This window comes from Diadema setosum, chromosome 5 (genome assembly GCF_964275005.1).
Source record: "Diadema setosum chromosome 5, eeDiaSeto1, whole genome shotgun sequence".
Taxonomy (NCBI): domain Eukaryota; kingdom Metazoa; phylum Echinodermata; class Echinoidea; order Diadematoida; family Diadematidae; genus Diadema; species Diadema setosum.
In genome coordinates this window covers 31,127,897-31,140,945 of record NC_092689.1, presented here as the reverse complement: position 1 = coordinate 31,140,945, position 13,049 = coordinate 31,127,897, and positions in this window count along the sequence as shown.

The window sequence follows — 13,049 nt, the reverse complement described above, 5'->3', positions numbered from 1 at the left end:
AGTGCTTTGTGTTGTAACGCAATTGACGTTGAACGGCAAAAGATGTAGGGCCTACTTTTTGGTAAGCTGTATGTTTATGTAATTTTCGAAATAAATCTACAAACACTATATATTCCAAAAAAATAAATCACGATTTCACTTTAGAAAATGATACCATCCTTTAACATTTCAATGAATTGTTGATTTCCTAGTGCATTTGACCTGTTACATTTCACTAGCATTCTTAGCTCTGACACTTTTTGCCTGTAACATTTCACCTCCGACAGTTTTACCTGGCACCAGAAATCATACTCCTCCATACCCCCGAGCCTCGACTGTTATCTGTGACTGTCGTTCAAACTGTCCTATATTCATCGACATGCCACACACAACAGACTTTTCAGACAGGAATAGCGCAGTATAAAGAAAAACTAAACTAAACTAAAAAGGTAATACGAAAACCAAGCCACTGTGACCCCTCAAAAATGCCTCTAACATGCTTGTGGAAAAAAAGAAGATATTTTCAATGTCAAATCTTTGATGTCGAATGCATTATTTATCCGTTTTGTGGTAATTGCACATCTGAAAGATCCTGTTTTAGACTATTGCCGGACCCTAATTATCCCTTTTATGATAATCATACTTCTATTAGATCCGGTTCTGCACTACTTCCCCACGTGGCTTTGCATATTATTGCAGCGACAGATGTGCTTTTTTAGGTCAATAATGCCCTATTAAAAATCCATCCGACTAGTCAATTTGATAAACCACGCTATTGACGAGTCATCACCTTCTTCCGCTGTTTAAGTACACTATCAGGCGTAGTATGATATAGTACATCGTACCTCCAAATTCACCATCAAAGTAGTTTACTGGAAGTGGTTGAAAGATGTTGCCGTATAATCTTCCTCAATTATCAGTGTGATTATCACGATTTTTCTTGTCGCGGATGGACTTTTTGCCAATCATGCAACTATAAGTAGGCCCTGTATCTGACGAATCATTATTTTGAACTTATTCCGCCATTAATAATGTAATAACGTTTTGTTTGACACTTTTATGGCAAAGAAATATTGTGAGGTGATGACATCATTAGCTTACTCATATGTGTATTCATAATTATAGACATTTTGAAATATTTCGTGCCCTCCCTAATTTCTGTCCGATTTTGATAAAATTGTCACTGTCACGCTGATGGTTATTGTAACCTTTCTTTCAAACTAATTTTCAACTGGTCAGGAATCCCCCTTTAATGACATCAACATCCTAGGTGTAACAAAAACCATTTCCCACTTTTGATCCTTAATAGTTCAAAAACTATATATTAGATAACACTGACATTAATATGAACAATAATTGAATAGTTTACAATTTTGTCGGAGGTTTGACCGAACTCTGGGACTTAAAGGGATTGTATATTTTGGTTGAGACTTAATTTCAGGTTTCTAACATTTTTTGGTGAGATAATGAGAAACCTCTTATGAAATATGAAAGAGCATGTAATTCTATGAGGAATTCAACATTTATTTGATGAAAATTAGTTTTGAAATGGCTAAGATATCCAAAAGAGAGCAATTCTAGTAAAGTGTGGGACCCACACTTTGTTACGATGGCTTTGCTTTACTTTGTTTTTGGATGTTTCAGTGATTCCAAACCCGATTTTCATCAAAAATCTTTGAATTCCTCTAAAAATGGTATGCTCTGTGCTATATCATAAGTATTTTCTTGGTATTCCGCAAAAAGTTAAAAGCCCAATTCTCATCTCCACCAATACTGTACCATCCCTTTAACTTAATTAATCATGGATTAACGAAACTGATTTATGCTCTCATATTCAAATCACCTCCAACTAAATTGTACACTATTCAGCTATTACTCATATCAATGACAGTGTTATCTGATGTATAGCTTTCGAACTATTAAGGATCAAAAGTGGGAAATGTTTTTGTAACACCTATTATAATATGTATATACTGTATAATTATACAACTGTATATTGAAACAAAGAGAGGGAAAACTGACTTTCTTTGCTCAAAGTTTTCACTATATATATATATATATATATATATATATATATATATATATATATATATATATATATATTGTAAAACAATGTATATATGTCCTGTAAGGATATCTTAAAAAAAAAAAAGTTGTGGTAAGAGCGCCATCTCTTGATGCTCTTTCGATTAGAAATATGAACTTTTTCTTTTAAATTCTGGTGCCTCTGTAAGATTAACCCTAAACCTGCCATTGCCAACGAGCAGCCAGCGGGTCATAGATAAAGTCTATTTATCTTCCTATTAAAATCACATTGTCCTGTTCTTAGGCTATAAAATCAATGTAGTATATCCCCTCAAGGCTATTCCATGTCTCTCGGATTTCATGTTTCTTTTGCTTTCTTTTGTGTTTTTGATTTCACAAGTAATGTGATGGTGTTCCAGTTGAACCACTTTGTCCCCCTATAAAACTAGTACACGACACATGTGAATACACGAGAGAATAAAATAATGGAATATTGATGACTAACGAAATGTAAGGTGTAATGAAGAAAGAACAGAAAGTTCTGTTGTTCATCATTAGCAGAATGCTATGTTCTACCGTTTTAGGTTAAAAAACAAGAAGAGGTCTAATCGCGCACATTGTCTTTCTCTGTCCTTCTAATCCACCCCCCCCCCCCCGTGCATGTCCTTAAGTTTAATGAACTCTTCCTGGGTAAAAAAAATTGAAAGGCACACTTCCATTCTTACCCGTCATAACACACATACACACAAATTTCCAGGACATTTTTTTATAGATATGATAATCTCATCCGCTCTTGTGAAATGACTTTGTTGCTGCACAGAGTCTCTCTCGGTCGGTGCCTCTACACCTTAAAGAGCTGATAGTATAATTATAATGTGAACATTGTGCTGACCTTCATGGTATTGTGTATTCGAATTTTTCTTTCTTTTCTTTTCATTTTCTCCTTGTTTTTGTGCACGTAGAAAGGTTATCAGTTACGAAGTTTCCCACTCATCACGTTGTTACCGCGCGATTCAACTTTGCCATCGGCTCATTTCCCTATTCAGCTTTAAGTCATAAACTGTCGGTGCCTCTCCATCTAAACATTGCTGCGCGTGACGAGAGAAAAAAAAAAAGAAGGTATTCACAATCATTTTATTGCCATATTTTTTCTTTGTGCAGCGTTACTTATGCCATCCTGTATGATCGTCGGAATGCCGCGTTCATCACCACAGAGATATCGGATAGAATATTAACCGTATAGCAGGACAAAGATGACGGAAGACGATGAAAGCAAGGTGCGGTTTGTCTCCCTGGATAAGATTGGAAGTACAAAAAAGACTGTACTCTTTAAATTCTTCCTTTCTTATTTTTCATCGTCTCAGGGTACGGGGTAGTTGAACCCCCGGGTACGCTGTTCGCTGAAACGTGTTAAAGTCAAAGATAATAATCCTTTTTTTTATTGATACTTGCAAGTAAATAAACGGAGCAACAAAATGAATACATTATTCGAAACTAATGCCCTATATAAAAACAAGAGATATTGATTTTCATTCGTGGATCCGTATTTGAACAGATTTTCCAGAAGGCCTATTTCCTCCAATGCCTTTTTGGGTTGCCTTCCACTCCTGTGGCGGCCTCCATTGTTCAATAACAAGTGTGGCCTCAAATTGGACAAACAAATTCCACATGTGGGCCGTCCTCATATCGCACGAATGACGGAAGTTGTTATTGACGAGTTTGTGCATGATCGCGCCTTAAAGAAGTGCATGGTTTGATTTTCGCTAAATCTGGTTTGAAGAACATTGCTTTTCTTTTGAAAAATCAAATGAATCATCTGGGAAGCAGAGCAAGGAACTTGCAGGGATGAAGTAGGGAAGAAGATTCTTATTGTCTTAGATGCAGGATTAACCTTGTTTTCAGTGGAGGGAGGGAGGGGGTGATTAATGTTTATAACCTGTTTGCAAATGTTTTCCTCATCGAATGTGACCACTATTTCCCCTGATTCCTTCGGCTTCTCTTTGATCGAGGATAGTTATAGACAAGAAGTCATGATCGAGGCTGCTCGGAGACAATGAAAAATTCAAACATTGCTCCGAGTCACGTAGCGCCTCATAAGCAAATTGATTATTGCAGTGACATATCGCAATGACATCAAAATAAATACAAGGTTTCATGTAATGTCATCATAATACCGAAAACTTTTAGAAGTTCTCGTTCTCCAATTCTCCTCCCCTTTCCTCTCTCTCTCTCTCTCTCTACCCCTCTCCCCCTGTCTCTCCCTCTCTCTCTCTCTCTCTCCCAATATCATTCTCTTCTCCGTCTTTGTTATCTTGCATCATCATTATGTTTGTCTCATATTTTCTGGATTTTTTGTTCTTTTCGATTCTCTGGAGGGATTTTATTTTTGTACCATCTATCTCTTCCTGCTTGCATCGCCCTTCTCTCATATGCTTTCACAGTTTCTGAATAGTATACCATGCATCAAAACTAAATAGTCTAAGCCTACCCCCTTTGCATGACCCCGTCCACCTGCAGGATGAGTAAGGAATTGATAGCTGGTAGAGACGCAGTTTACCAGTATTCTAGCCGAGGCAAACATTTCTGCTCTTCGTAAAGAAAATTTCAATGACATGAAAATAGAATAAAGAGAGACTTCTTCGAACTGTACAAAATGGATGCTTTTGCCTTTAATGCTTCAGTGCCAGGTATGCACTACCGTCAAAACACGTTAATGATGGTTGAGAATGAATATAACTATACTCGACAGCCAACTGCACTATTGTGTCATTTTCCCCCTTGTTTGGAGCACCTCAAATCGAAGACAGTGGTATTTGGGTCCCATAGAAAGAGTAAATGAAGACAGCACCTTCGACCCACGAGACTGAAGAAGACACGGGTTATTGGTCGCAAAGAAACGGTTGTTTTCGATGGGTGCAGCGAAACGTGAGCTGCACCCAAGTCGAGAAATCGAACGAAATCAAAGGATTATTAAAAGCGCTTCAACCTCATAAAATTTCAGCAGGTAATAATCGTGTCTAGAAAGGTCATGTAACCGTCAGTATATATTTGTATACTGCTCGCTTTCCTAGTATGTTGTGCTCTCTTTTTCACATAGACATCAGAAGTCACATCTTTCCGCTTATTAAAGGACAAGTTCACGTTCATTAACATAGGGATTGAGAGAATGTAACAATATTAGTAGAACACATCATTGAAAGTTTGAGGAAAATCGGACAATCCGTTCAAAAGTTATGAATTTTTGAAGTTTTTGTGCAGTCACCGCTGGATGAAAAGAGAATTTCACAAAATCTCATCTGTTGAAAAAAGTACACATTCCCTTGACTCGTTATTGACATATGTTATGGGTAATATTATTCCCATTGCCTTTAGAAAGAGGCAAGTCAAGTGCTCTTTTATTATGCGAAAAAAAGTGAAAATATGTTGAATTTTCTTTACATTTTCTTTATACTGTTGTACTCATATGAAATCATGAGCCTAAGTAGTCTCCTCATCCAGCGGTTCCAACACAAAAGTTTTAAGAATTCATAACTTTTGCATCGATTGTCCAATTTTCCTCAAACTTTCACTGATGTGTTCTGCTAACATTGCTGCATTCTCTCAATCCTTATGTTAATGAAGGTGAACTTGTCCTTTAAATTCTGACAAGAAATGTAGTCATTTTACGAAGCCAGACATGAGCCTATAAAATGTCATTTAGTCATTTTCGTGCCTGGAACGGCACATCACCTTCGTCTCTCAACGAAGGCAGAAATCATGAGAGTATAGCCTACTGGACGCCATGGAATATGCCGGCTAAAGCCACAACGTCCTTACAACCATTACAGTCAAAGTGCCCTATTTTGGCCAAGGTCTCAAAACCAGTATGGAATCAGCCCGGGGCCAACGTAACATTTTTTTTTTCTAACCAAAGCAACATAATTATAAATCTGGGGGAAAATAAATAAATGAGCCATTCTACAAGCCTTAGTTCAACAAAAAAGAAAGATATTCACTCTCATTTGGAGGATACACACCGACATCAGAAGGCATCAATAGATATTCTACTCTTCAAACATGTCGGTTACATTTCGTTATTCCGAAAGTTCGTTGTTGCGAAGGTTCGTTATTCCGAAAATGAAGTAGGATTCGTTATTCCGAAGATGATAAAAGGTTCGTAATTCCGAAGATTTGTAAGTAGGTTTTACGCACTTGTCCCCCTCCATTTTCGGATTAATAATATCAATGATTTTTCAAACATTAGCATTTTTTTGCAAACATTAGCATTTTTATGAAAATTAATTATACTTCCGTCGAGATATTTTCTTATTGCAAACGATTGACAAGTTGTCCTTCAAAGGCATAGATACATATCCAGTATATCAAGTAGTGTGGGTTCCAGTCATATACTCCAATATATAGGGCCTAGATGCCCATGATCATGACAATAAATTAATCAGACACTGAATGATAGATGTTTATTTACGCCGACGAAGGGTAATCTGTCAATCAGTCGTTTTGTCGTGAAGAACCTGGTTGCATTTCAGATAAAATGCCCCATAAAAAACCATGCTTCTATTATCAATCATTCCGGTTGAATTTGAAGCTAGAGGTGATTTTTGTTTTCAAGTACACGGGTATAAACATCATAATTATGATAAATCTGTACCGTTTCTTGCCATCAGCTCGTACACTTTTAACTGGTCGTCACAATGTTCATTACTCCCGTCGGTGTGTGTGTGTGATTTTTGTTTTACAATCATGAGTACAAGTATGATATATCACTCACATACACATACAATACAGTACAGGCACACACACACATGTTTGTATATAATATATGTATATATATATATATATATATATATATATATATATATATATATATATGTGTGTGTATGTGTGTGTGTGTGTGTGTGTGTGTGTGTTTGTATATAATGTATGTATACAACGACTTGCAGGCATCGACTCTCTGTGACATGTTACTTCGATAACAAAAATCGAATTCACTCAAAAACTGCTTTCCAAATAAGGTAATTTTCCGTTGGATAAAAAACGCATTGCATGGTCATACCTGGTATTCTTGTCAAACAAACAGTATGCACTTTCTAAAGGACAAGCGTACACAATTCTTCGAACAATGTCAGAAGTCGGGGTCATTTTGCGTGTTTAAACATGTCAACGCTTTTTTTTTTTTAATCATTCAAGTATCACCATAATATATACCGTGCGGAATATCTATGAAGCTTCTCCTTTTTGGCTCATAGATTACTGCGAATTCATCTCGACCATCGACTGCTACGCCAGGCCTTAGCACACGTGATGGTGAACTTTAATGATATAACATATAGCAACCTGTATACAACTGAGACTAAAACGCTTGGATAAATGTTGTGGTGATTTCATTTATTCCCATTTACATTTGATATAATATGACATTGGAAATGGCAATACTGATACTCATATTTGTTATAACAATTTTTCATAATTTTGCCATCAAAAGAGCAGTAACATCACTTGCAATAGTCACAAATTTTCATATTTAACATGAAAAAGACTCATACTTGTAGGTACACATTGCATGGTAACACCAGAATAAAAGCAAATCCTACAATTTGTCAATGAAAGCCGAAGTTTGTAAACATAATTGAAATGTACTATTTACACTGGGACATTTATAGGTATATTACCATAATAAGTTAGGCCCATAATGTATAAAGTCCGTTCTTTTACAAGCACTCATTTACTTCACCTCAAATAACGTAAATACATAGAAATGGATATCATTATACACTGCCACTGTTTACTACACGCGTATGTGTATATATATTAATCATTCACGTATAAGTGTTACACTTTTTTTTTCTGTAAGTGTGCACAAGTTTACAAGCACACGTATACGATCTTTCAGGAGACAATTCTAATTATAATCATGAAATTGGCAATAGTCTGATACGATTGCATACAAACACGCAAACTGACAAGTGTTTTAGCGGTATAAAATAAGGATATGTTATCCTACCATTAAGCCAGTGTGCGGTATATCTACAGAAGCCCCTGCTATAAGACGCAAGTTGAGCATAACAGCTTAAACTGATACTTCATTATATCATTCCCGTCTTGGAATGCATTAAAAGAGAGATAGATAGGGGGAGGGGGGAGGGAAAGAGAGAATATGGGAGAAACAACAGTGTAATTACAAGTAAAATGATTTCAATACGGACTCAGGCAAACGCACGGTGTGTATGTCGTTGGTCTGTCGACAGAGCATAGGTATACTTCTTTCCAGTGCATCAACCGTAGCCAATCACAATCACGAACACACGACTAAAAAGTTGTCGGTGTGTACATTACAGTACATTGTTCGTCGTTATAAGAACAAAGACCGATCTGTTAAAACCAGCAACAACGACAATCATTAAAGTTGCACAAACAAAACCAAAGAACAAGAAATTTGTACATACTTCAACTCACATTTACATACATGTATTGTATGCTTGTCAGCACACATTAAAACTATAGTATTATTTCAGAAAATATGAAATCGCCGTGGGATCACGTCATTACTTGGGATGGTTACACATTCACAAATGCAATTTTGCTCTGCAATACCATTTTATACATCACAAAAGGTTATAGAATGCAGCTATGAATCCCTTTAAGGAAAACTACTCCTTCAGCTAACTCCAGTGAAAAGAGTGGATTCCAATAATTAGAATTCTGGAAGACAAAAAAAAGAAAGAAAGAATGTAGACAATAATTGTACGATGTATAACGAAATATCCACAACCGTCGACATCAAATTCTTTGAAGTTCAGTAATTTCTGTATCTACCATTGATTTGAACAAATTATTCAAAGTTGAGTTTATTTGATTTTACTCAACTTAGCAAAGTCAAATTGAAGACAAGAGTACTATACAGCGATTAATGGATTGATATACTATAAGCAATCTTTCAATTCAATTAATGAATGTTCCCACATGGACGCCGATATCAAGCACAGTTCATGAACATAAGTGAACATCCAAGCACAGTCAAAAGGGACCGTTTGACGATATCACTACGATTCAATCTGTCATCACTTTAATGTCGTCATGGACTGGTCCATGTCGTCCGCAATTCCGAACGTGCATAACAGACCAAGAAATATGAAATATCCCACGGTTTGAATAAGACAATTGTACGTGGAACTTTATTAACTGCGTTAGATTCCAAAATTTGGTCAATACGGTTGCGAATAAACACATTTATTGTGATTTCAGAAATATATATTTTTCTTATTTTTCAAAAAAAGATGGCAGGCATAGTGCATAAATTTTAATTTGATTAAATAATTATTAGTCGCACGGAAGGGAAAACTGTCTTTTTATACATACAGTCAGCCTTTCGTGATAATTTCTTGTTTCTTCCGCAGAGATTGTTTTTGTTTGTTTGTTCATTTCCATCAGAAGATGGCTGGATAGCCCATATTCAGCTACGTTAAGCTGGTCTTCCATGGGGTCCAGTTGGATGTGAGGTGTGACCACTTCACCGGGTTAAGCACCCTGCTCTTTGCGATGAATGAATGAAGCGGGATCTTTTACGTGCATGAGTTGTTACTCTCTCATACACGGGACCTCCATTTTATGTCCTATCCGAGGGACAGACTGTTTTGCCTCTTGCTGAAGGGGACGGTATGATTACACACAACATTGCTCAGTCCAGACTCGGGTTCGAACCCGGGCCCTTAGGATCGTGAGGCAGACGCTCTACCGACTGAGCCAACTCACCGTCCTGGTGATTCAAGAGATTCAAGAGAATGGAGTCACAACTGTCTTACCTCCTTTGAACCCATGTTCGATGCCGCCACTCTAAGATATCTGAAACAATCATGTGCCAAACTCGATCTGCCTGCAGATAGGAAGATAATTGACTCGTGTCTCATTGCATAATCACTAGCCACTTTCTGAGGAAGATATGTTTTTGTGATGGAACTACTTTTTGCCATCCCTACTTATAAAAGATAGTTGATATACAAGACACAGGGATTACTGGAGTGGGCATGCCCGGGCACTAATCTGATATATCTATTGATAAAGAATTATACTTATAATATTATACTTATCATACTTATAATTATAAGGTTATTCCATATTAGTTTTATTTGTCGGAATTATACGGAAAAGTTATACAGTCAGCTTTCCGGGAGGGTACAGTTTCAAACACTTTCACGTGATACAGCTCTGATTTACACTTTTGCACATGTTCCTGGACGGGGTTGGCCTTTGTTCTATATGCCTTATCATTAAGTGAGATTTCATTTCATTTAATGAATAAAAAACCAAATTATGCCAACATTATGTCAACATTAAAATGAATCTTCAGATGTTATATATAAGCAAGACGGCGGCATCGAACATCAAAGGCACAAGTGCACCTGTGGAATTCTTTTGTACATCACTTATTATTATCATTATTATTATCACTTATTTGTTTATTTATTTGGCATTTCTACATAAAATACAAAAAAAAAAGATAAATGTTTGAAGAATAACAGCCAGTTGGAACTCCATCTCATAAACATCCTTGGTTCTTCCTACTGCCAATATTAGTATAAGGTTGTGGGGCGTTATTGAAAGGCATGCTATTCATGTGTGTTTGTGGGCTTTTTGTGTGTGGGTGTTGTCGTTGTTGCAACGTCCGCGTTGAGGGTGTTGCTTGCATCACACTTTTTGTTTGCAACTAGTAATGTGACATCAATACTAGCGCGTTGAGTATCGATCACCATACCATCGCAAAAAAAAAGAATAAATAAATGAATGAATAAAAACAGCCTCGCCACACGCGTATTGCCTGATTTGTCGAATCAAAATAATGTGATGCTCTCGCTTTATGTGAGCATACCAAACGCATTTATGCATTACAACAGTACAATTTACAAAGCAACATAAGTTTACATGTGTCCGTTCCCGTTTTGGCAAAACGGTAGCAAATTGGCTTATGCTAATCATACGAGATTGTCAATCTAGGCCATGAAGTGACCACACGGAAATCAGTTCTGACTGTTATTCACGGCTGTCAGTCCGTCAAGTGTTCAGGGTAATCAACCTCACTCTATACGGTCAGAAAAAGTGCTAACATAAACTTCGTCGCTTGAAAAGCTGCGCTGAGTGGGGAAAGAGCTTGGAATTGGGATTACAAATCCGAAGGCTTACTCATCTGTAGGGTACAAACCACTTCCGCTTCAAAGAGCTGGAGGGGTGTGGAGGCGTTAGGGGTAAGAAAAAAGGTGGGTCACGTTAATATAAGGACGCCACCAACCATGCGATCATTATCCGAAATGCCCCATGGAGCAGCCGTTGTTACGGCTAAATGTATGCACCGCCTCCGACACAGTCTAAATTCGTCACGGTATCTTAGCATTCTGATTTAACCCCGGAAGTCTGCCCAACGACTGCATGAAGAAGCTATCATTGTGACTACCATAAACTATGAATTTTTTTCTCTATAATCTTTCACCATCATAAGTAACAATGCTGACTTAAAGTAATTGACAACTGTGTGGAAGAATCCATGTGTTTAAGAAGCAGAGTCTGTACTTTCTGTTGTTGTTTTTTATTATCATTAACAATGTTGGATTTTAAATGGAAATGAGACCCAAATATATAATGGTGTATGGACTGAGAGAATGCAGACATAATTAGCAGAACTCATCAGTGAAATCGGAGAAAAATCGGAAGATGCGTTCAAAAGTTATGAGCTTTCATAGTTCGGTAAAGCCATCGCTGGATAAGACTATGACAATTCTAATGATGTCACACGCGGAGAATGATACATAGAAAATATAAAGGGAATGCTACACAGTTTCCTTCTTTTAGCATAAAGAAAAAAAAACCCACTTGCTTAGCTCTTTTAAAAGGCAGGGGGGGATGATATTACTCACAAATAATATGTGTTATAAAATATTAAGGTTTGGGGAATTTTATTTTCATTTTCTTTATATCTCTGTCTATGTGTGACATCACAAATAGTAGTTGTCTTCTTATCCAGCAATTACGGTACCTAAACTTAAAAAAAAAAATCATAAGTAATGTCGATTCACGATGAACTGAGCTTGTTTTACGTGACTTCTTAAGGAAACATTGAACGCTTATAAGCGAGCACGGGACCCTGCCACGGGATACAACCGAAGCAGTCAGGGCACTCAAAACCAGGGACATCGTGAACATAATCCGAAGAGTTTTATCGCAAAACGAGCAAACTCCATTCTTGTTACGTTGACAAATTGTGATTAAAGCTGCTGAAAAACAAAGAAAATAATAAGAAAATACAGAACATTCTTAATCAAAACTTCTAGAATACAATCTGTTATGTCACAAGTGGGGTATTACTGGAAAGGTTTAATTTTGCTCTATCTGATGATGGACTTATACATTGAAATGTTTAAAAATTATTGCGCTTAGCTCAATTTGCAATAAATCTTATCCACTTAAACTACATCTCTTAACTTTTGAACAGATCATCTGATTTTTCCTAAACGCTTACTGATGTGTTCTACTAATATTTTTGCATTCACGCAATCCATGAATTAATATTTGAAGTGTTGGCAGTGGAAGAAGACGACGTAAGTGTCTACACACCAATCTACATCTACAGATGCACAACTTATTTTCAAGGAAAAACAACAACAACAACCCAATAGAAACTGCTTCAAATAAGTGCGCACGAAACGAACAAAGTGTAAATTCCTGTAGAACGACTGTTAGCACCAAAGGCAATGTTTACATAGTGAATTAGACCATATGGAACAAGAGAAAAATTCGAGATTACTCATCATTCTAATGACAGCTGATGAGTATCATCAATGTACATAAGAAGCAGAATGGACCCCGTCGGGTTATTTCTGCGTCACAATAGACGGTGTCTGCATTCTCCGCGGTGTAATGAACAAAGAGCAGGACCGCTCGTCTGCGCCATGTTTGCCAGAAAAAAAATATATATATAATTTTATATATACCGTGTGAACATCATACAACTGCGCCCATACCAACATAGTGGAAGACATGCATTAGCGAGTACGGTATGT